This window comes from Camelus bactrianus, chromosome 13 (assembly GCF_048773025.1).
Source record: "Camelus bactrianus isolate YW-2024 breed Bactrian camel chromosome 13, ASM4877302v1, whole genome shotgun sequence".
Taxonomy (NCBI): Eukaryota; Metazoa; Chordata; class Mammalia; order Artiodactyla; family Camelidae; genus Camelus; species Camelus bactrianus.
Window position 1 is genome coordinate 11,701,257 of NC_133551.1, and position 25,426 is coordinate 11,726,682.

Here is a 25,426-nt window from a genome sequence, read left to right on the forward strand (position 1 = left end):
TAGTTTGAAGGCAAAAATTGCTTTATATGTCATTTAGGATTTGTATGAACATATTTAAACTGCAGAAAAGATTGCTTGGAAAATGCAGAGGTGGCTCCCAAGAGCTCTTGATTACCTTCTGTATCAAGATCATTTTTTAAAAATCGGCTATATGATTGCAGCATAATTTCAAGGTGACCACCTGTCAAAGAGCTTCCGGGAAAAAAAAGGCAAAACTCCTCTCTGTCTTATTTGTGCATTTATTTTTATAAACATTTCTAATTTTCCAGAGGGTATGATGGGCTAAAATTTTAATGGGATTGTAATAGTTAGCAATAAGTTAATAACATGAATTCTTAGTTGATGTAAATTTTATGTCAGGTTTGAGTGATGAAGGCAAAAACTATCATTGAGACTGGAAACACATTTATTAGCAGATGTTCAGTTGTGCAGGACAAACCTACATGAATAACAAAGCTTGCCTTATTTGCACTGAGGGCTCTCAATTTCTTCTTTTCCCAGGAAGTGCATTGTATTCTGGACTTAGTTGAGTCATAATTAAGCTGTACTAAGAAAACATTCAAGTGACAATAATTTGCAAATGATCAAATTATTGTGGGCTTAGCTTAGGGCTTCACCAGCTGGAGTTCTTTCTCTGTTATAACCATATGTCTGTTAATAAATTTGATTCAAATGTAAAACCGTTGCAGATGTTTTAGAGACTGGGCAGAACAATTAAAAACAAGTAACATTGTTCTTGTGACTTGGTCTTCAAACGAATGAACAAACCAAAATGATGATGCCAAATGCTACTTGGATAATGATTACAACATGAGAAAAAGCAGCAGTTAGCATGTTTTAAATCTAATTGCCTCAGATATCATGTGTCGACTCATCACACAGGATGGCTTAAAAGAATGGCACTTAAAACATAGTAGGTACTGTGCAGATTTCAAAGGAATCCCCTGTTATCTTCCTAAGTTTACTTCATAAATGTTTCAATGAACATGAAGAGGGATGATCATTTGCAAAGCGGAATTACAGAGTAAATCACTTGGGGGCAAAATACTGTACTTGTCTTGTAAGAGAGTAACAGTCTTGGTAAAGGTGAAGATGGAAAAGGGAATTTCTGGAGCTGCTCTTTTAAAAGGAACTATTTTTTGAAGGAGAAAAGGCTTCATCATTCCAGGAATTTGTTAATTACCTCTTTTCTTTAAATCTGCTCTTTGAGTTCTTTGAGATAACACTATTTGCAATGTTCCACTCTCTCCTAGAATATATCCCCATTTAAATTGTCTGGGAGAGTTGGCTACAGCTCTGTACCATCTTTATAAATTCATGATCTTACTAAAAAGGATGTTACTGAAACTGCTGACCTCTCCCATTCCCATCTCACAACAACACTCTCCTGACAGCAGTATTAGCAAAATTGTAAATCTAGTACAGAACATATTAATATGGAAAGGTCAGTACATGTCAGAAACGGTAAAGTGTGGATAACTGATAGAAAATTACAAATTGGGAACTGCTTTGAGGAAGGTAAAATACACCTTGGCTGGTTCAATATATTTGAATTTCTGAAAATTTGATTAATGACATGAATCACTGCGAATCTTTTGGAAACTGATAAAATCACCTATTCCTCTTTGTGGGGCTGCTGCTTCTACCTCTTTATTCCTTCTTTGTCACAAACTGATTCGTTCCCTTCCTCAGATTTCTTTTATACAGTAAAATTCTCATTTTCTCTTTGTAGAAAACCAGTATGGTTTCTGGAAGGAGTAGTTATTGTTTACTTAATTACTGGAATTTTTTTGAGGGGTAAATAGATACATGAGGGAAGAAACAGTTTTGTAAATACTGAAGAAAACTTAGTTCTATTTTTAAAAAAATAGCTGTATGTATAGGTGTATAAAACAATATAAAATTACTTGTCATCACAGGAGCAGCCTGTGGACATAGTAAGTAGTTAATAATTGTTTTTGAACAAATTATTTCTGATTTTAGAAACTAAAGGCAAAGATGAATGGGTACTTCCCTGGGTGAGAAAAAATTAACAACTGTCTATTTCAAGAATAAATACTGCTGTTCTTATTTTGCATTTTTAATGATCTGAAAGAGGGACAGCCTAGTGAGAACTCCACAGTTTAGATGCTGATAATCTCCTCCAAGTAGTCAGCTGCTAGCCTCTGGGGACAAACCTCTGGGTTCTGCAAGGTAATTAGAACCTTACTGCTACATTGGGATCTTTGCATGTTCAGGTTAATTTTCTCATTTGTCCTTTCTTTAGAATAACTGTTTGAAATTTGATGATCCTGGCAGGACAACAGTTGTTGTTTTTTTAACAGATTAAAAAAAAAAAAACAAAAAACTGAGGCTCTGAGAAGCAAAAGATTTGCCAAGTTCATTCACCTAGTAAGTGAAAGAGGCTGGACTGAAACAAAGGGCATTTGACTCCTGTTGCAAGGTTGCCTAACACAACAAAGGCATTAGAGGCCAAAAAATGTAGACGTTCACAAATGATTTTGATAAATCCTTAGATGTCAGACACATAACAGATGAGTAAAGGTCATCACGTGTTCTTAATACCCATCTTCTCCTTCTTCAGGCTAAGTTCATGGAGGGCAGCCATGCAATCCCCTATAAAACCCTTTGCCATCACTGTCAGAAATGGAGTCCTGGACTCCGGGCCCATTCGCCTGTCCCAGTGAGCCCTTTCTCAAGTTCTTATCTTTTGGATACAGAAGCATATTACTAGGGAGTGTGAAGGGGAAGTTGATTTTAATCTTAATTGCCTGCGTAACAGTATTTTTAAAAAGATCTCGCTCTGTAAAATATAAAACCTTACCAACATCATATATGTCAGGCATCCCAGAGCAGAGCAAAGGTTATTAGAAAAGAAAAGCCAAGCTTGCAGTTACTCTGTCTTCTCTTCCTCTGAATTTGCCATCAAAATACGGATGCACTTCCGAGCAGACCATAGCCAGATTACAGAAAGCAGTCTGTGCAACTACTCTATCCCTGCTTAATGTACACGCCAGGACAGGCCAGGTATTTATCAAAATGTTACTTCATTTTTTTTCTTCCTTGATTTTAGAATGTTCCTCTAAAATATTTGTTCAAATAACCTGTATGTCAAAACAGCTCAATGCAGACTGTGAATGTGATTCATATGACTTTTCATATGACTGATGTTTTGTTAATCAACATTTTAATTTTGCAATGATTATGCCATGATCAAACCAGCTACCTGACCCTGTTAGGGAGTTATTCAATTGTAGGAAAATAACTATGAAGCTGAAATCATGGTTTCCAATATTGGAGCATCTCATGTTTTTGTTAGCCAGTAAAAGGTGAATACAACCTGGCTTCGTTAGATAGTACTTATATTCTGATGTTTATATACTGAAGTATTCTAAATCTAAAGTAATAGCATGTTATGTTTTCGGTTGCTTGTTTGTGCAATAATTTGTGATTTAATGTCATCAAAGAAATGATGTACAAAAACACATTTCATTTCTAACTGTTTGTGGAGGTGGCATGGTGGAGGGGTGGGGGCAGTGATAGATGGTTCGGGGTTGGCTTTACATGCAGACAGATGATGTGACTCAGAATGTTATGGTTTCCACTCCTGAACAGAGAGTTCATGACTAACATCTGTGCAGCAGAAACTGAAATTTCTAGGGCCTATGTTGGGTTTTAAACATTTTCTACGTTTCAGTGGTACAAGCTATTTTTCAGGCATATAATAACTTCTCATACATTTCCAAGTAACTGAGAAAAGTGATCAAAATACAAAGTCCATAACATGTTAAATGTCTACTCACACATATATTCCAGTGCACATGTGCTTTGGAGCCAGAAAATTTGGATTTGAGCCCTGGCTAGTTCTGCTGCTTATTTCCCTTGTCATCTTGGGCAAGTTCTTTTAGGTCTCACATTCTTAGTTTCTTCATCTGTAAAATGTGAAAATAAAATCTGCCTGGATTAACTTCATATGCTAATTACCTAGCAAAATTTTTGACAATAAAAAAACATTATTAATAGTATTATTTTTATTGACACTTAATATAATACATGTGCAAATACTCTGAAAACTTTAAAACACTGTGCAGTTATTGCTATAATTTTTATTTCAAATACTGTTCATATCAATATGTACAAGAATATACACAGAAATTTACTATATATATTTATATATAAAACATTTTAAACCTAAGTTTTACATTTTAAACCTAAGTTTTTTTTAATTTCAAGTGAAATTATTTTATTTATTTTTATAGGTGTATACAATAATTTATTGTTTAATAGAAGTGGAATTTCAAATCAGTAGGTCAAGAAGAGTTTATCAATAAGTGGTACTAAAACAAATAGCCAACTTTTTGGAGGAAAAAATTGATTGGATCCACTGCCCCACACCACATGTCCAAATACATTCCATGAGGATTACAGATTTAAATGTCTTTAAATATATTTCAAAAGAAAATTATAAAATCTGCCTATAACCTAGAATTTGAAGATCTATTTTTAGGCAAGATGGGAAATCCAGGTTGAAAAAAAAAACAACTACTCTGGCTACATAAAAATGAAATGTTTTGTACAATAAAAAAAGAAATATTAACAGCAAAATAGATACATAAAACACATTCGATGATGCACCTGAACACTCTCGGTAAAACTGTGTTACTAAATCGGTGCTTTAAAAGATCTTTATTAACCCCACAAAGGCCATCCACTGAAAACTACAGCAAGCATAATTGCCAGAGTAACTTTAGAACCATTCTGAATAAGGGAAGAATGCCTGGAATCAGTGCTATTTCAGAGAAAAAAAAAAAAACCACAAAAATAAATATTTGAAACAAACAAAGAAATTACAGAGCATGTCATTACACTGAAAACACAAAGGAATCAAAGATTAGAGTTTAGCATGGTGTCCAAATAAAGACCTAAAGACCTCTGAGTGAATGGAGGAAATGGGCTGTCTCACGGATTCCCGGGCTTGTAACCCGGCACAATCACTACAGAGGCTCTAGAACCGTGGGACAAGCGGTTGGAAAATCTTTCATTGTGTGGGCTCTGGGGTGAGACCCCATACCCTGCTGGTCCTTCCAGGGTCCAAACAAGCAAGTCGGCTCCCACCTCCACTGCTGCCCCAAAGTACGGGCCCTGCCACCTGCCTGGAGCCCCGCCTCCATCCCTGGTTCTAGAAGGAAACAGGTCCTCAGGCCTCCTCCGGTCCCCAGCCCCTGAGCCTAGCCAGCCCGGGCCATCCACATCCAAGCGGGAAGACCGTCTGAGGTGGTCCAGCTCGGCTGCTGGCGCCGGCGCGGGAGCCGCCCCTTTCACGACGTCGGGCTGGAGGCCGCGGTGACGTCACCCCGTCGGGTTCCTTCCTGCGGCGCGCGCTCGGCTACATGGAGCAGGTCAGGCAGGTCACGGTACCCTGGAACAGAGGAGATTCTTTTCCCCGTGGATTCAGATCACAAAGGTCACAGTGGAAGGTTTGGAATAGGGGAGCACAGAACATGAAAACACGGCGCAGACGCACTCTTACTGCTGTTCACAACCAGGCTGAAGGCGAGGGCACACGTCCAGGTGGACATGAGCGAAGGGCAAGGTCTCCCTAAAGAAGCCCTTGGAGGCCAGGGTCAAATTTGTCCTTTAACGCTCTTCTTACATCCCAGAATGCTCCCTTCATGCCGGCCTCACCAAGTACGGATTGAACTACAGGACGACCAACGAACGTGACTTGTCCCTAGAGGAATGGAGCCGCTGAATCGCAAGGATTAAAAAAGGCCTCGGCGCACCAGTGAAGCCCCGTCCTCTCCCTCCCTCGGCCTTGTGGCCGGGCTCGGGAATACCACCGGCAGGCTAAGCTCAAACGTTGCAGGTAAGGCATTTGCAGTTTCTCCCCACGTACGGGGCTTTAGGGTTGGCTCAGGCGACCCTAGCTAGGGGGCTGGATGCAGAAACCTATTTTTATTTATAAATATAAATATAAATATAAATATAAATATAAATATAAATAATATAAATATGTATATATACATATTTAATATCATTTAGCCTGTGTCTATAAAATTACTAGTCTAGGAATCTTGGTCTATGATCTTGGGCAAGGCATTTTTCTTTGCTGACCTGAACATTTTTTTTCCATTTTATCCATTAAATAAAGATTAAAACAATTTGTATCATACATTTGTGGGGAGAATTAAATGCAGCGAGTACTTAGAAATAGACCCTCAATAGACTCTCAGTAAATATTTGTTGAATATGGATCTGGTGTAAGTGAACTACAGCTAGGTTGACTTCTGAGACATCCCTTTCAGTTCTAATACTGTAGCACCCTCCACACGTTTTTCTACATGTAAAAAATAATATACATATCAGAAAGAATAAATGTCTTAGAGGTAAAGCATATACTTTTTATTATGGAAGACCCTAAAATCTTTAATTTTCCACTAACCTGTGGGCAACTGTGACTCTTTGGATTTTGTAACCTTGAACCTTCCCAAGATCCCCGACCATGGCAGTTTTTCAGTGCATATTGTTTGATGGATTCCTGCAAAATTTAAATGATGAGAATAACACTATCATGGAAAGGAGAAGATGATGGAATTCCCTGAGGGCACTCATAGCTCTTGGGCATGCATTTTCTTAGACAGATGTCTCCTTTGGGGACAGCATGCATGTGTACCCACATACAATACAGCAGGACAGCCTGCTTCCCACATCCTCTACTCTTTTCCAGGTCATACCCTCACCTAGTCTAATGAGGTGTATTTACATGGAGCACTGCTGAAATACTATATTCTCAGGACGTAGGAAACAACACTTATTCCTATATGACCCAAATGGGGCATTCCTAAAAGATAATTGCTGCATGCCCAGCATTTCTGTCCATGAGAGGGTTAAGGAACCTGTCCTAGCCTATGTTCATATGGCTTTTCAAATTAAGTGCTCTCATTGGTTCAAAGGTACCAGTCAGGACACAGAGATACACTTGGATCTTTAAACGTTTCCTTTATTTAATTTTCCCTTAAATCTTAGCAACATTTACAGGTCTCTTCTCTTTTTTCCTCCCAAAACATATTTAACATATGTCTGTTTCATTTAGATCCTAAGTTAAAGGAGAACCATGTGCTCTAGCAATGATCTTTGTTGCCTCAGGGCTTATGGAATTTAATCATTTATTTGGATCCAGAGATAATTGCCTAGTCAATAAACTTTGATGTGGGAATGTAAATGATTGCATTTGAAGATTGCATTTGAAGAGTTTATAATTATGCCTAAATTTTAGGATTTCTGTGAATACTTTAAAATATATTCTGGAACAATTTTTTTTTTAACTTGCTACTTTACTCTCCTAATTAGCTTTCCATTGGAAAAATAGTGAATCCTGGATTACTTGAAACAGATTTTGCTTCTTCTCTACTTAGAGGATGATCTTAAGACTAGAAATGGCAGGGCATGATTTAGATGGAACTGAAGCTCAAGAGATACACACATGGACAAGTTATGACCTAAGATGCTAAAAATAATTGGTAACGTAACAGCTGCCTATTATGTTAAACAGGTTTTCTGGGGATGGTGATCAGTGGAAAAATGTCATTCTAAGTGGAGACCTCCTGAGCGCAGGACAGAGCACAGGTAATGATAACATTTATATCAATAATTGGGTGAGTCTATATAAGGCATTTTTATCAAATTTGTGAATAATCATAATGATTACTATCAATATAACTGCCACTATGCATTGAGTAATTTTATTCTAGGCTCTTTGATTTTATTTTCACAACCAAATGTTAAGCTAACCATTAGATCCTCACCTGGCAGAGGCATGATTTAAGAAGTTAATTTGTCTTTGATCATTCATCTTAAATGTGATAGAGTCAGTACTTAAATCTATGACTGTCTGATTTAGCCCATAATGTAGCCACTACTTTATGGTGGCTCTCCTAGGACTTACTCAAAATTAAAAATAAAAAAGGTAATAATAATAAGTAATAGTTTGGAGTGCATGATGAACAACAACAAGAGTGAATTAAATTAAAATAAATATGAAGTCTGCACTTTAAAAAAGTGGATTAAAAAATCCAAATGCGAAGTTTATAAGATAAAGAGATTTGACTTTTTGAAATTTCATGTGAAATTATGATGTGGCTTCCAAAAACTGACTTACATTAACAGTGTTTCTCCATGGGCCTGCTATTAGCATTTTGGGCAGGATAATTTTTCATCATGCAGAATGGTCTCTGGCAAGAGATTTAGCATCCGTGTCCCCACCCTCTAATGCCAGTAGTACACCCAGGCAATGAGAGAATGCCTCTTCACAAGAAACACCCTCTACACCTGCACTGCCTGGGTTGAGAATTGTTGAATTAGTAAATATATACAGGTTAGAAAAGAGGACATTAAAGATAAACTGTGACTCGAACAAATCAGAAACTATTGAGGCTATTTTCAAAACCATCTTTACTGTCAAAACAATATCCAGAAGATAACTGAGTCAAAATTGTTGGATTCTGTAAACATCCCAGTGCTTATATAATACATTCTCCTCTTTGCCTAACTAGTTTCCATTGGATTTCAGTCACTTGCAGCTAACTAATGTGCTAACTAGTATGATAATTAATCCTAAATGATATGCTAGCGCAAAGTCTCTAAGACTTGCGAACATGTCAGAAGTGCATAATGAATTAGGATTATTTAGTCTGAACAAAAGTTGACAGATGTCATGGTGTTTTCTAAAATTCGATAAGCAAATATATCTGAGGATTTAGACTTGTGGTAATGGGCCACTGATGACAGAATTGAGACCAGTGTTTAGATGATGGAATAATTAGGAATGGACAAAAATAAAGGGGCTGTCTTGGGAGGTAGGCTCTCCTTTATTTTTCTATATATTCAAGACGAGGCTAGTTCCTGAGATGGTGATTTGAATAAGAGGGAGGTTGGACTCTTGAGGTCTTATTCAATGCTTTTAGATCCTGCGATTCTGTATCTTTTGGGCATAAGGTCATTGCAGATTCACTTACTTTAACTTTTGATAAAATGCCCTCCTTTTCCTTCTGCTTTCTCTGAATACATATTAAGTAATACATTCTCCTCCAGGCCTATTTTTAGATGCACAAAAACTGCATAGATTTAGACAGAGATCAAAATATGCAAGCATCACATCAGGGTCACCAGAGCTTTCTGCACCTGAAAAGAAGAAAAGAAAAATCCAAACACTTTATTAGCAACTGTACACTCTCCTTAGAACACACGCTTAGCCTGCTGTGTTCCCAACACTAAGTCTTCCCTCCTCCGAGGAGGCAGTCAGAGCCAAGCTCATCAGGCTGCAAAACATTCTGTGAAGGAACAAAGCATTCACAGTTAATGAACTGGTCCAGTAGGACTAGCCTGCTAATGGGAAACTGGTCCCCTCTCACACTCAGGTGAACGATTTCCCCTGTCCTCTCAGCCCCCTACTTTTTCTTTTTTTAACAGAAGAAGGAAAACCTCTTTGATTACCATTAAGTTCTTATGAGGCTGTGAAAATCTCCTGCCAGAATCACTGTAATTCTGTGACACACAGAATTGGCCTGATTGTTCTGCGATCAGCAAGGCTTGCACAAGGTACAGTCACTTTTTCTCCATCTCCCTTGGCTGAGGGTGCATTTATTCCCTTAAAACTGTGTACACCTGAAAAAGGAACTAGAAGAAGACATCATGAAAGATTTGGCTTAATGAAATTTTTAGTATTTCATTTCTAAAATAAGTGCCTTCGTGGAAGAACTTGGATCTTAGGCCTCACTAGGAATAATTATAAAAGCAGAGCAGCCCTGCTTGCCTCCCCGTGAGAGGATCATGCCTTTCTTCTGCTGTGTAATTAATCTCCCCCTGCTCTCCTATTGCCATCTCTCCTTTTGGCTGCCCTCTGACTAAATTTTCTAATGGAAATCCCATATGCTGTACTCTAGAGGCTCTGCTCTTCCCTGTATTACACAATCCCTTATGATACTTTGCCTTTTGGTACTATTTCTATTGTAATTTTACCTGTAGGCAGGATATGTCAATTCTGTATCACCCTGTTGATCTTTATAAAGCTCTGTATTTCTTGCTTTCTTTTTAACTTTTCCCTGAGGTGTCCCTCCACAATCTAATGAAATGTTATCTGTCTTCAACAAGCTCACTTCCTTTCCAGTAGAACCACAAATTGCACCTCCATCAGAATCAGGACCTCAGGTTCAGTTCACTTTTTCCAGACTTTGACACCTCCAGTGCACCATAATTCACCTCTCTAAGAAACAGACCACATATATCCTTCCAGCAGAATGTTGTTTTTTTAAGTAGGTTTTTATTTTTTTAATTTATTTAAAAAAAATGGGGGGGTAATTAGGTTGGTTTATTTATTTATTTTTATATATCTTTTTATTGAAGTAAACTTAGTCTACAATGTTATACCAATTTCTGGTGTAGACCATAATGTTTCAGTCATACATGAACAGACATATATTTGTTTTCACATTCTTTTTCATCATAAGTTACTACAAGATACTGAATATAGCTCCCTGTTCTATACAGTATGAACTTGTTGTTTATCTATTTTATATGTATCAGTTAGTATCTGCAAATCTCAAACTCCCAATTTATCCCTTCCCAGCCCCTTCCCCCCGGTAACCATAAGTTTGTTTTCTATGTCTTTGTGTCTGCTTCTGTTTTGTAAGTAAGCTTGTTTATCTTTTTTCTTTAGATTCCACATGTAAGTGATATCATATGGTATTTTTCTTTCTCTTTCTGTCCTACTTTACTTAGAATGAAAATCTCCAGGTCCATCCATGTTTCTGTAAATGGTATTATTTTATTCTTTTTTATGGCTGAGTAGTAGTCCATTATATAAATATACTCCACTAACATCCAGACAGAAAATCAATAAGGCAACAGAGATACTGAATAACACAATAGAACAGTTGGACTTGGTTGATATTTTGGGGGGGACTTTACATTTGTAAAAAACAGAATATACATTCTTTTCAAGTGCTCATGGAACATTCTTTAGAATAGACCACATGCTTGGGCACAAAAGAAGCCTCAACAAATTTAAGAGGATAGAAATTATTTCAAGCATTTTCTCTGACCACAATGCCATGAAACTAGAAATCAACCACAGAAAAACAAAGGAGAAAAAAACAACAGCATGGAGACTAAACAACACAGTACTCAAAAACCAGTGGGTCAACGATGAAATCAAAGAAGAAATTAAAAAAATACCTTGAGACAAATGACAATGAAAACACAACCACCCAAAATCTATGGGATGCAACAAAAGCAGTCCTAAAAGGGAAGTTCATAGTAATACAGGCCAATCTCAAATAAACAACCTGAACTACCACCTAAAAGAATTAGAAAAAGAAGAACAAATGAAACCCAAAGTCAACAGAAGGAAAGAAATAATAAAGATCAGGGAGGAAATAAAGGGCAGATTTAAAAAAAATAGAAAAAAGGCAAACCAAGGGCTGTTTTTGAAAGAGTATTTATTTTTAATGGAGGTACTAGAGATTGAATCCATTACATGTGCATGCTAAGCACTCACTGTACCGCTGAGCTATACCTTCCCCTCCACCCAGCACAATGTTTTAAACTTTACTGTCCATTTCCTAGATACAAGCCTAGTCCAGGACTCATTTCTTCCTGCTTTATACATGGACTTCTCCTCCCATTGCCACACTGTGAAAACAAAATATTTCCATATGTATCATAAACACTGAAAAAAAGAACATTAAAAGTTTGATAGGAAAGTTATCTGTCCTCTAAGGCTAAAGAAAACAAGTATTACTATAGCAGACATCTGTCCTCAGATAGGCCTAAAAGATCAAATGTCTCACCCAAGCCCATCAGTACTGCCCTTACTTGTCATAGGAGTACTATTCCTTGTGTTTCATTTTTAAGTGTGTTCCTTAGTCCTGGTAGCAGCACTCAGACCCAGAACTATCACACTCAGGGCTGATTCCTCAACTTTCACTCCTTTTTCTGATGAGCATGTAATTAAGTATCTTGTATAAGATTTAGGACCTACATAGCGTGACAGCTGAATCTGGATCTCAGGTGTACACATTCTCAGCCAAACCCTTTCCTGTGTAGGGGATAGGCTAGTGATGCTGGAAGATACTGAAAATGAATTCTACTGACATCTCAATTTCTCACTTTGGCCAAAATATAAACTAGTGGTGGAAGCGGTTTCTGATGAAAAAACAAATATGTATGTTGAAAAGAGATTGGTCTATGCAGTGTCTCCCAGAGAGAAATTTCACTTGACTTTAAATACTTTAGACTTATAGGTTAAGGATTGCTTATGATTCCATTTCTCTCATGGGACCAAAGACTAAATAAAATTTGAAATAATTAGCAGATGTGTCAAACATGTCTAAAATATAAAACACCTAAGTGATGTTCGTTGATGTAATTCAAATATTACAAGTGAGACACAGTGAAGTGAGGAGGATGGATGAAGAAAGCTGTGGCAAGTGATGACTAATAATGTGAAAACACTGACATTTCCTAATCAGAAAAAATTATATCTGGTTTATATAAAATATATTATCACCACAAAACTCTAACATGAGTATACCTCTTGAAGCATTTGGAATTTGGGGAAAGTTTGGCATTTGGAATTTGGGGAAAACACTATAGCTTTTGGAATGGACCAGAGCCCTCTTGAAAACTCTTGTGTTTCCTAGATGAGTAACGTAATCTCATGGATTTTTCTACATCTCTCTCTGTCTCTTTTTAATGGAGGTACTGGGGTCGAACCTAGGACCTCATGCATACTAAGCACGGGCTCTACCACTGAGCTATGCCCACCCCTCAATCTTTCTTCATCTCTTCACCCAAGGAGCTGTGTGCCATGCTGGTTTCCCTTCCAAGGGCCTCCTGGTCAGCTGAAAGCACTGCAGACCCTGTCAAGAGCCTTTTGCCTGCTACCAAACCCTTATGTCTGGTGGCAGCTGGGTCAGCTAGCTGGCTGCTTCAGCTCTGCCTGCTGGAGGGGTTTTCTTCTCTCAGTGCTTTGAGGGTCAGTCCTGAGAAGATTTCATGTTAGTATTTCTTGTGCTGTCCATGTAGTACATCTACTGTTAGGAGGCATGATTGTACATGAACATAGCCATGTTTTTAATCAATCACCACTCTGTTCTGTTACCATGAGACTTATCTCCAAGTCGTAATTGTCTGACCCTCAATTTCATCTTGGAGAGGAGGCAGTTTCAATGAGCCAGTGGAGTCACTGTTTTCTATCCCATAGTCAACATTGCACAACATCTGAATGACTTCTAATTCTCAGAACCAGGCCAATGAATTCTCCTATCAAATTTGCTTTAATTATTGGTTCCTGCCTCAGAACATAGATAGTCATAATTTTGGAGGTTATACGGGTTTTGAGACAGCAAAATTCTTCAGTCAGGCTGGGATGGGCCATTGTTTGATCCCTCAGTATTGATCGTGCTATGAGGCAAACAAAGCTTTCAGAGATTCTTTGAATCAAGCACATATGTCTTAAATTATATCTTTCAAGGACCTTATGAATTGTAATTATAGATGCTGGAGAATAAGACACAACTAACTTCACAGGTTTGTTCATAAATAAGCCTATAACTTGAGCATTCATTTTATATTCAGAAAGATATTTCAGTCAAACCTTAGTCCCTTTTATTTGGGTCTATTCACAGAAATTATTCATTGGAACCTAAAGAAAAAGGCCATAGTTTCACCTTTAAAATGATTGACTTCTCTTGTATTAGTGTATCACTAAATTAACTACTGTTTCTGAGAAGCATTCTGTACCTTTTTTTTTTTCCTCTTAGTGTGGATGCACTATTGCTATTGGCAAGTTACTGCTGCAATAATGCTGCATAATAAAAATACCCAAACTCAGAAATTTACAACAATAGGCATTCATTTTTCTTCATCTTAGTCCTAACAGTCATATGTAACCTGCTTTGGGATGCTGGCCATCGTGTCTCCAAGCTGAAGCTGGGTTAGGTCAGCTCCATGCATTTTCTTACTCTTTGTGGAACGTAAGCTATCTGGGACTTATTCTTAGCACAGTGAATTACTGGCATGAATGGGGATAAGCAGGATACTTGATGTCTCCTGTGGCCTTTGTCTGGAGCTAGCACATTCTGACTTCTTCCACATTCCATTGACCAAGTATGTCCCCTCAATTCCAACATCAGCGGAGCAGAGAAACACACTGTGCCTCTAGTGGGAGAACCATGAGATCATGGCAAAGGGTGTGGCTGTATGGACCTAGTTAAGGGAGGTTGCAGTGATTCTATACTACACTAATGGAAGAATAATGCTGCTGCCGAAATTTGAAATATCTGATATTCTTCCTTTCCATCACTTTTGTGGCAGTAGCATAAATGTGACTTTGTTCCTTGAAAAATATTGACTGAGATTTGGAAACACGATGAAACCTTCATAGGACATAGGCTTGGGGCATGCCAGGTATCTAGGATAATGCAAAGAGAGGTGGAAACCTCACATAAACAACAGCATGTGGATACAGGTAGAAGATAAAATTGCAAGTCTGCTTTTAAAAAGTTAGTTTAGCAAATGAGTCTAAGAATGTCTAATTATTGAATCAGTATTCTGTCACTATCTTTTCCCATAGGATGCTCCCATGTGTATGTCTGGTAGAGCATCTTCTTTAAAACAGGACTGCATTTTTTATCTGTAAGCCTTGTCTATATATTTGTAAAACAATAGTAAGTAGTTTTATCTGAAAGCTTTCAATATGCTACAGTGTCATTTTATTTTATTTAAAGACATACCAAGTTTCCAACATTGAATTAATGGTTCTTACTTCACTTTCATAAACAGATTATTTAAAATAGCTCGTGTTCATAAGAAAATATATTTACCTTGAAGTTTCATTTCTGTAAAACTCCCAGTCTTTCCCCTCACCCACTTCTTTATTCTGAGATCTTGGTCCCTATTTGAAGTAGAAAAACTTATTCTCTTTTAACAAGTGCTGATTGTCTCCGATGGGATTTGGATCACTTATATTTCTCTTTGATCTATTAGGGGAATTTTTTTTAAGTAAATTATCCTCACTAGCATATTTCTGTTTCTTATTTCTCCTTGGATTTTGCTCTGTGAATGCTGATGTTATGCTATCTGGTGCAAAGATAATTATAACAGAAAACCATTTTGGCTTTTTTTTTTTATCACACTAAAGTTTTCTTTTTTGGTCTTAATGTATTTTGCCATGAATTCAGCTTTTTCCCAGATAAATAGTAAAGTCCCTACGTTTTTTCACTTGTAACTCTCTCGTTGTCTTTGCCATCATCTACTTTGAAACCTGAGCTCTTAGTCTTCAGTGCATCCTACTGTATACAGTGTGGAGTTGGATTTCCTTCTAATCCACCCTGAGAGTCTTTTAATAGGTGCATTTATTCTGTTTATCTTTGATGTGGCAACTGTTTGACCTTTACTTCACCAGACAGGATATATAAATGGTAAAAAGATGAGGCACAGGAAAAAAAAGTATCATTAGTCATTAGAGAAATTCAAATTAAAACCACTATGCAAAGAAGATAGCACTACTCTCCTATTGGAAAACTACAATTTTTAAAAATTCAAAGCTGACAATATCAAATGCTGGTGAGAATGCGGAGGAACTGGAACTCTCCTACACTGCTGGTGGGATGGAGGAATGGCACAGCCGCTTTGGAAAATGGTTTGGCGGTTTCTGATACCAACTCATTCTCTGAAGGAAATCCTATTCTTCTGGTTATTTAGAGTCATATTAAACCATTTCTAAGGGTCTTACTAAAGGAAATAATGTTTAGAAAGGACCCTAATTGCTACACAGTAGATGCTGTATAAACGGTCACGATCAGCTCCTCCTCCAAGGCGGAGGGGACACTTCCTCCTTGCTTTCTGACTGAGCATGAGACACCTTGACGTGTGAAGCCAGACCTGCACAGACATCAGCTCCACCTGCTCAGGTGCATAGCTTCTCCCTGCTCCTTACCTGCTTCCTGTCACTCACCCCGCCTGGGCTTCAACGTCCCCTCAGATCACTGATGACGATCGCACTCACCTCATAAGAACGCCATGAGAAATCAAGGTGAGCAGATCTTGGATGCCCCAGCACGTTCCATGGGATAATTGTTTCCATGGGGAACCCTCCCTAGACTGTATTTTTAGCACCTCTTGATTGTTTAATCACGTATTTGTTTTGGAAGAAGAGAAAAATTTGGCCAGGATGGAATTGCTCCCATCTGTCATCAGGTTTGGGATTGGGACACTATCAAGCTTTTCAAAAACATCACAGCCAACCCCACCCTCAGCATCCCCACCTGCATAACACAGTTTCATCATCATTTTGCTATTTCATGTTGAGTTTCAATGGTAAGATCATCTCATTAACACTTAAAATTTTTTCCCTTAAAAAATGTTACCTGGAAGTCAATCCTATCCTTAAAAAACATCTTTTGGGTTGACGTCAAAAAGTGAAACATTTGACCTAAGAACGACAAAACTATCATGAGCGTGGTCTTGTTCCATGCTGGGTCTCATCTTGGTGCGTCAGGCTCCCCTCGAGGGGGCAGAACTGGAGGGCCTGCCTCACGGTCATTGTACCTCAAGGACAATGTGCCCAGTTGGGCTTGGTGCCCGTCTTGAGGCTCAGCTCACTGTGACCCCCTAGGATGGCAACCTCTGTGCTTTGTTTTGACAGATCCCTGCATTGAGCTCCCTGAGGATATGAGCCTTTTTTCAGTGACCAGTCAGCCATCCTTGAGAAGTGTCCCAAAGCACAGCCACCCTCAGCTGGCGCATGGAGCTACAGGGAGATGTCCCCTCCTGCCAGGAAGAGGTCTATGCTGGTAGGTCCCCACTGCCTGCACACTCCTCCTGGGACCTCTCATTGTACCTGGCAGGGCTCAGCCCCAGGGGCCCCATCAGAGAGAGGCAGCTCTCCAGCATCCAGGCATCTGAGGTGTCCAGTGAACAGCGAGGGTCCTACTCAGACCCCTGCACTCCTAGGGAAGACCTGCTCATGCCAGCCTCGACCACCAGGCAGCAGCAGAAGCAGCAGCAGGGCAAGGCCCCAGGACAAGGAGATGGCCACTGAACTTGGGATTGCCCGGTATCCTGAACATGGCCAAGAGTTGTCGATGGCTGGGCTTTAACTTTGTTGTTAATGATACTGACATGCAAAAGTTCTTTTATTTTAATATAATCATATTTATCACACTGTTTATGATTTCTGCTTTGTGACATGTTTACATGCTCCCTCCCTAGCCTGATAACATAGGTTTTCCCTATGTCTGATTATAATTAACTTAAATTTGAGTTCGTCTTGAGTTTATTTTGTAAAGACTGTGAGCCAGTGTTCTCCAGGTGGACAGTTTTCTCTGCCTCTCCTCCTGATGTGCAAGGCCTTCTCTCTAGGTGCTAAGGCCCTACACACTGACCTGTTTGGGTTTGTTTCTTGGCCTCCAATTTTAACCCGTCAGATGATTGTCCATAAGTTTAGAAGCAGTCTTAACACCTAGGAGGGCAATGTACACTTCTTGTTCTTGTTCAATTTTATCTTGGCTCTTCTTAGAAATTCCTCATCCCCCACCCCTGATGTCCAAGTCCTTGGCTGCCCTGCAGCAAGAATCCTGGTGCTGGATACCTGACCAAGCTCCTCTTGGTACCTCTCCATCCACAGAGCCGCTTACTCTGCCCAGTGGCCAAGAACCCTCAGCTGTCTTTGCTGTATCTGGAGTGGAGTCCAATCTCTCTTCCTTTTGGCACTAGCCTTGAATAAACTCTTTCCTGCCACTTTTCACAAGTGTCCAGTGAATACTTTCTCCTCACCAGCAGCACCATGGAGCCTGCCGCGTGGCGGTCACAGCTCAAGCACACCCAGGCTTACAGCCTCACACACGCCCGCACAACACAGAACCTGAGAAAAGTCTGAGAGCTTCCAGAGCGTGGAACCCGCGCACCCCACCTCTCCTCCAGTGCGTTCTCCTGGGGTCTCCTCCTGCGCCTCCCTCTGCCCACAGCTTCCCAGTGGTCCAGGCTCCCCACTGGCAGTTCTCAGGTCTCCATGGTGACCACACTCCTCTCCTGGCCATGCTTCGCACCACCCCACAGGCTCATTGGGCAGGAAGCTTTGGAAGGTCCAGGGCAGGGATACAACTTAACCTGCTCTCAAGGGGGACAGAGGCACCCACTGACATTCTCTGAGGATGCAGGAGATTTAGCATCTACCACAATTAGGGCCCACACTCCACTCCAGGCTGGGATGGATTTTTTTCCCTAAATCACAATGACAGCCATCACTCACTCCACTAAATGCTGTTCCCAGCACCCCTGGATTGTGCTGTTTTGCCGAGGCCTCTGCCTGGAGGTGGCCGTCCCCATCTGCCCAAAGGGCCCAGGACTCACTAGGTCTGCATGGGGCACAGATCAACAGTGAGGCTGGACCCTAACTTCCATATTTCATTTCAGGCAGGCAAGATTTTTTCCTATTGTTTTATAAAAGATTAAAATAGCAGGAAGACACTGGTTAGAGAGACTAGTCATGAGGAATTACACATAATTCAAATCTTCCCTCGAATCTCACATTTAGGTGCAAAAATTGAGCACCGAAGTATGCCCATCCACTGCTCCCACCTGTCACGAGATGGGGCTGCTTATCAGAAGGGGAGCAGACCCCATGCCAGGGCCCCGGAGGACAGGGCGACTGCATTGTAGAAAATGACAGGGTACACGTGAATCGCACAGGAGTGTCTTTAAAACATCCACACAGTCGCCTGTTTTTTCAATTAAATTGGCCACGGAGTTTAGTCAAGCAATTTTTTTTCCTTTATTTTTGTTAAATCAGATTCCAGAAAGTATAGTGCAAACACTCAGTAGAAAAGTTGCAGTTAAGAAATGCACATTCACATTTAACATTTCAGCCCATTCACTTTGTTTTTAAATAAAAATAGGACAAATTATTCAATGACTTGTCTCAATTTAACAATCTTGGAAAAGACTGGAAGGTGTTCTACAGTGTCCAGTTGACGTAAAAATAGACCCGTATTAATTATACAAATCTATCATGAGAAGTTACCCAGTGATATTGAGTTGTTGTCCTTCTGACACAGACATCTCGTTTCCACGTCTAGAGAAGCGTTCTCAGTGAGCTCTACTGGTGGGAGGATGTGTCACCTGGGCCACTCTGTGCCCAGGAAGGGACACAGAAGGGCTGAAGGGTTCCCACAACCCTTCTCAGTGAGTAAAGAGAACCCAAGAGTGGTCTTTGGGTTTCCCTTAAATGAGAGTGGAATCTGCTGCTAAGAGGTGGTCATGATCACCTTCCATCATCTCCGCGAGTGCAGGCTGGTGTGCGATCAGTGTGCACGAGAGATGGGGAGGGTGCCAGGGCCTAGTGGGGGCGCTGCAGGAGCCGCTAAGGCGCAGGGGCCAGGACCCGCTGGGGCAGGACGCTGTGCGGCCAGCCGGCAGATGACCCGTGGTAGCCGGGGCCTGTCCCTTTGCGTGTACTGCGTGTCTTGGAATCCAAACTAAGTGACACACAATTAGGAACTTCACGGCATGCGATGCTGAGTGCAAAGGGCTTGTGCAGCCACAGTTTCGACAGGGGCAAAGGCAAAACTGCGGGCCTCTCTGGGACTGATGCCTGGACAGGGAGAGCTGGCGCTCCAGGCCTGCAGGAGAGGCCACGGTGTATTTGTCAGGAGTCCCAGGGCATGGGAGTGGTCCCCTGAGATGTGTGCTTCGTGCCTGGGCCTCAGGGGGGGCATGGGTGTTGCTGGTGGGAGGCAAGAAACAAGTTCTGGCTGCTAGTGGGCCCACTGCCCAATGCACGTGCCCAGGGGAGGGAGAGCCCGCGGACAGGACACTGCATGGCTGTGCCTGCAGGTGGCTCTGCACATGTTCACAAAGCCCAAGAGGTAGACAGATCTCTTGGGGATTGGAATGGGACTTCCTCACTGTTTCAACATCAATTCTTAGTAAATGACTGCCAGCTGTTTTGGAATCCAACCCATCCAAAGTCTGATCTGCCTGGAACCACATAAGTCAGTGCCTGGGGGAGCCCAGGACACCCGTGCTCCAGTGGCTGCCAACTGCTCACCATCCATCACGATCCCCATCTCGCCTCCCACACATTTTCCGTGAAATCTGCTCTTGTTTGTCCTCTCATCCCCAGGAAGGAACAGTGACCACCTACATCGCTCCACAGCATGACGGGGACACGAGAGGGCTCTGATCAGGCATTGGGGGCTGGGTTGGCTCCACATAAGTGAAGAAGCATGTGGGAGTATGAGGGCATCTGGGGGCCCCCATTCTCCCCCTGGCTGATGTCAAAGAGGCCTTACAGAAAGAGATAGGACAATTGTCCTCACTGAGGGAAGAGTCTGTGTTTTCTAAGATGCGCTGGCAGGTGGCGCTGCTGGATACAGTTTTAGGATAGAAAGTACACTAAGATAAGGCAGGGAGTTTTCAGACCAACGCTGTATGACTTTGCTAGAGATCCCTTGTTAAAGCAGAGGCAGGGCTTAGCTGACAGTCCATGCGCTGTTCCAATTTCACAACATGAGGCCAAAGTGAGGGTGACTCTGTGCCTGGGCAAATCCGGGGATGGGTGGTGGGGCAAATCCGATGCCTGGGGACCTGCCTGGCTGTTCAGAAACAGCCGGCCAGGCACCACCACCACTGTGTGCGCTTGAGCTAAGGGCTCCAACAACACCAGCACAACTTGGCTGTTTTCACTGTTAGCTGAGAGCTGCTGAATGTGAGTGGTTCCCCGGGTAACTGGGAGGGAGGTGGGCGGGGGGCTGCCGGCTCTCCCCTCCAGAATCCCTGCAGTGGAATTCTGCTGGGCTTCCTCAAGCACGAGCGGGTCAGAGGCCTGGGGGGCTGGTCACGTCCGCACCCCAGGTCCCAGCTTGCGGGCTGTGCTGTGGCCAGCCGGGCAGGGACCTGCTGCCCGAGTTGAAGCCCATGCTCTCTGGCTGTGTCTCTTCCCTCCCGGGTGGCAATCTGAGTTGACCAAGGTCCCAGTATGATCTGGCAGCAGAGGGTCGAGTGGGCAGAAGCAGGAGTGGTCCTGGCTGGGCAGGCCTCTGAGACCTCCGGGCAGGGCCGGCTGCCGGTCACTGTCATTGCAGAGCCAGACACCACAGGAGCCGCTGCATGAGGACACCCACGCCGCCTCCCCAAGCGAGGGGCCGCTGCACGCTTCTCAGGGCCAGCATGAGCTCTGGGTGAGTCTGCGCACGGGGGGACCCCACCACCAAGGTGGCCTCCTCCCCAGAAACCGCCCAGGCGTTTCCACAGGGTCCTGCCCGTGGGTGTCGGGCAGCTCCTCAGACCCGGCTCTGACATGGAGCACCTCCCTCGGAGACAGGTGGAGGACCAGGAGACCACCAAGGCAGAGCCCAAAGGTGAGAAGGGTGGGGCTGGTGCATGTGCGTAGGTGAGGGAGGGCCGAGGGCTGGGCCACACAGGGAGGCGTCCCCAGAGGCTGCTGCTGGCACCAGAGCAAAGACTGGCCTCAGACCACCTGTCTAGAAGAATTCAGTCAAAAAACACATCCTGTGGGCACTTGCTGGGTGGGAGCTGTCCGGAAAGCTCTGGGAAGTTGTCTGTCCTTGAACAGGCCCACGGAAAGGGAGGCACGTGGGTCAAGTTTTCCTCTCTCACAGCATGAGAACCTCCGCAAGACTGAAAGCTCTCTCCACTTCCAACAGCCACAGGTCCAGAGCAGGCGGGGGCAGGGGAAGATGCCGGAGACCAAAAGCAGGAACATCAGGATCCAGCAGGAGACCCCGAGCTCCCTCCTGCTGCTCCTGCCGCTTCTGCAGCTCCAGCAGCTAATGCTGCTCCTGAAGACCCTGCAGCTCCTGCTGCTTCCGAAGGTCCTGCAGTTCCTGCCGCTTGCGAAGGTCCTGAAGATGCTGCACCTGCAGCTGGACCGCTGGGCCACGGAGAACCAGTCCAGGCATCACCAGCCCCTGGGGCTGAGCCCCTCTGCACCCACCCACACCTTCTTCTTCAAAATCCCACCATCGGTCCCCTCCCCCACCTGAACTTGACTTCCCTTCCCCTGAAGTTGTTTCTGTTTGCTTTTTTTTCACTTCCCTGTGTTTGTTTCATATCGGTTATGGCATCCTTTATTTTTCCTTTTTAAGTTTCTTTTAATAAAATATAGACTTTGTCCCTCTGAAATTGTGCAATTCAGGGGCACTAGGTGCCTTCACGATGTCGTGCGACCGTCACTACCATGCAGGCTCACACTACTCCTTTCTTCAAAGTAAAACCCTGGATCCAGAGCATGCACTCCCCCCCCACCCCAGCCCCTGACAGCCCCGAGTACTCTTCCCCTCTGGGTGTCTTTACCTCTCCTGGGTGTTCCCTGTCAATGAAGCCACAGGAAAGGTGGCTTTGTGTGCCCGCCCACATGGCTTAAACAGGGGCTGGTGATGATTTCTTTTGTTTTCACTTGAAATACCATTTTTATTATTTGAAAGGGAAATCCAGGTGGGCTAAAGATGGGATGTACAAAATGAAGCCCTTTCAGTAACTCTGTGCATAACCTCGGGGGAGGCACTGTTCTTCCCCCTGTGACACCACAGCCAGAAGACAGAAGGGAGATGCTTAGCTCTTCCTGGGGCAAAGGCAAAACCAAGCAAATCAAGAAAGCAGCAAAAGCCCAGAAATATAGCTGCAAAGACAAACCACGACCTGGAAGAAGCGTTCCTCAGAACCCAAGGTTGGAGATAGGCTACACATCCCCAGGGTCCAAAAACCTCTCAAAACCCAGTGCCCTAAACACACAGAACGCACACAGGCAGTTCCAATGAGAGGCAAAGCAGGTGGCCAGTGTGTGTTAGATGTTCCCGACCTCTCGGGTGAGGACACAGGCAGATGGACACACTGTGGAGACAGCACTGGGCACCATCAGGCTGGCAGGTCTTTAGCCTGGTGAAAGCCAGCCCTGGTGACAACGTGAGGAGGCAGAGGCCCCAGCACACCCCGGAGGGACGAGAGGACAGACGTTCCTCTCCAGGGAAACAGTGTGCAGGACGCATCAAAGGGCCACAGGCGAAGCCCTTCCCCAGCAGTGCTGGTCCTTAGAGCTGACCCCACCAAAGAGCTCACACAACTCGCAAAGAAGTTTCTTGTTCAGTAACATGTAAAGAATCAGTATGTCACCAAGGCCTTTTCTGAAGTGGCCTGCCCTGGACCCTAACAATACCAACACGTAAATACACAGATACGCACGTCAATGTATACGCACATACATCCAGGAAAAGACAGACAGACTGAAATACAGGCAGATGGAGAGAGAGAAACAGAGAGAGAGAGACAAGACAGGTGCTGAGAGACAGAGAGAGGGAGAAGGAACACTGAAGCTGGGAACGAGCGGAAGTCACGCCCATTTTCACAAGTCACTCTGCATGTCAGAACCCAGTCCCAACTTCCATCCACCCTGCAGGGGAGGGTGTGGGGGTCACACAAGGACACATGACCAGAAGGCATAAAAGCAGAGAGCACAGTGGGGCAGCCCACCCCAGAGGCCGAGATGAGATGCTGGGCCTGCATCTAAACATGACACAATGACCCAGGAGGTGGTATGCTAGCGAGAAAGAAGTCACCATAATATTCAATTTCTCCCCCAACCCCCCTCCCTGATAGGGGGCTGGGAAGCAGGTGGCAAGGGGGGTGACTTTCTCCGTACCCTAGGGCTGACCCTAGCCTGTGTGGGATGTGCCCTGAGCTCCGCCAGCCCTCTGTGGGGCCCTCCCTTGCTGAGTCTGCACACGAGCTCCCTGTGATGCCAGCCCATGGGGCTGAAAGGTGCGGCAGGTGTTTGTGGCTCCGGAGACATGACGGCTTCCCGAGGACGGAGGGGCCAGAATGATCCCCACTGTGCTGATGGGGGACTGGGGAGACCCTGAGAGGCAGATGGCTTGTCCAGGGTGACAGCACTGCTGACGAGGGGTCTGAGCCCAGCTGCGTCCTCAGTGCTGGCACCCTGGCTGCACCCAGGCCTCCCCAGGGTTCTGCGGAGGGGGGCTGAGTTGATGTCACTGTGTGCGGACATGGCATGGGCTGGGAGGTAAGCAGTCAGCAGCCCAGAGAGGCCCTCAGGGAGCTTTGTGTAAGGAGGAAGCTTGGGGAAGGGGACCCCAGGGAGTGACCTCACTCCCCTGGCAGCAGAACCCAAAAGAACTTAGAACTGAGGTCACCAGGCACCCACTATTTTCGAGAAGCCCCTACTCAGCTGACTTGGTTGCTGAACTTGGCTCCACTCAGACATGTTCTGCTGCGTCCCAACACTCCGAGGCCGCGGCCCCCGGAAGGCCCGTGGCGACGGGCTGGGCCAGCGGTGCGGGCGCTGGGTCAGCTCTCACCCCAGGCGCCTCTGGCCTTTTGGCCACAGGGACCCAAGGGTAATCCAGGGAGGCCAGGGGCAGGCCCGCCCAGGACGGGCCACCACTCAGACCCCACCCGGGTAGCCCCACATCCCCTTCCTCGCTGCTGGAGGTGGGCAGTCATGTTGGGGTGGGGGGGCCCTGCCTCAAGCACGAGTGGGTCAGAGGCCTGGGGGGCTGGTCACGTCCGCACCCCGGGCCCCAGCTGGTGGGCTGCGCTGTGGCGAGCCAGGCAGGGCCCTGCTGCCCGAGTCGAAGCCCATGCCCTCTGGCTGTGTCTCTTCCCTCTTGGGTGGCCGTCTGAGCTGACCAAGGTCCCAGTCCGATCCGGCAGCAGAGGGTCAAGTGGGCAGAAGCAGGAGTGTTCCTGGCTGGGCAGGCCTCTGAGACCTCCGGGCAGGGCCGGCTGCCGGTCACTGTCATTGCAGAGCCAGACACCACAGGAGCCGCTGCATGAGGACACCCACGCCGCCTCCCCAAGCGAGGGGCCGCTGCACGCTTCTCAGGGCCAGCACGAGCTCCGGGAGAGTCTGCTCATGGAGGGGTCCCCGCCACCACGACGGCCTCCTCCACAGAAACTGCCCAGGCGTCTCCACAGGGTCCTGCCCACGGGTGACGGGCAGCTCGGCGGACCCGGCTCTGACCTGAAGCACCTCCCTGGGAGTCAGGTGGAGGACCCGGAGCCCACCGAGGCAGAGCCCAAAGGTGAGAAGGGCGGGGCTGGTGCAAGTGCCTAGGTGTGGGAGGGCCGAGGGCTGGGCCACACAGGGAGGTGTCCCCAGAGGCTGCTGCTGGCACCAGAACAAAGATTGGCCTCAGACCACCTGTCTAGAAGAATTCAGTCCCAAAACGCATCCTGTGGTCACTTGATGGGTGGGAGCTGTCCGGAAAGCTCTGGGAGGATGTCTGTCCTTGAAGAGGCCCACGGAAAGGGAGGCACGTGGGTCAAGTTTTCCTCTCTCACAGCATCAGCACCTCCACAAGACTGAAAGCTCTCTCCACTTCCAACATTC

The 25,426-nt window shown here is 44.2% G+C and overlaps 1 long non-coding RNA gene across 1 annotated transcript in view; it reads right to left on the bottom strand.

Moving 5' to 3' along the window:
* Nucleotides 1–25,426, bottom strand: part of LOC141579554 (uncharacterized) — an 87,499-nt gene that overhangs the window by 17,812 nt on the left and 44,261 nt on the right. Inside the window, exon 2 of the long non-coding RNA XR_012511129.1 lies at nucleotides 3,804–3,932. This is a non-coding gene — a long non-coding RNA (uncharacterized LOC141579554). The remainder of the gene's footprint in view (nucleotides 1–3,803; nucleotides 3,933–25,426) is intronic.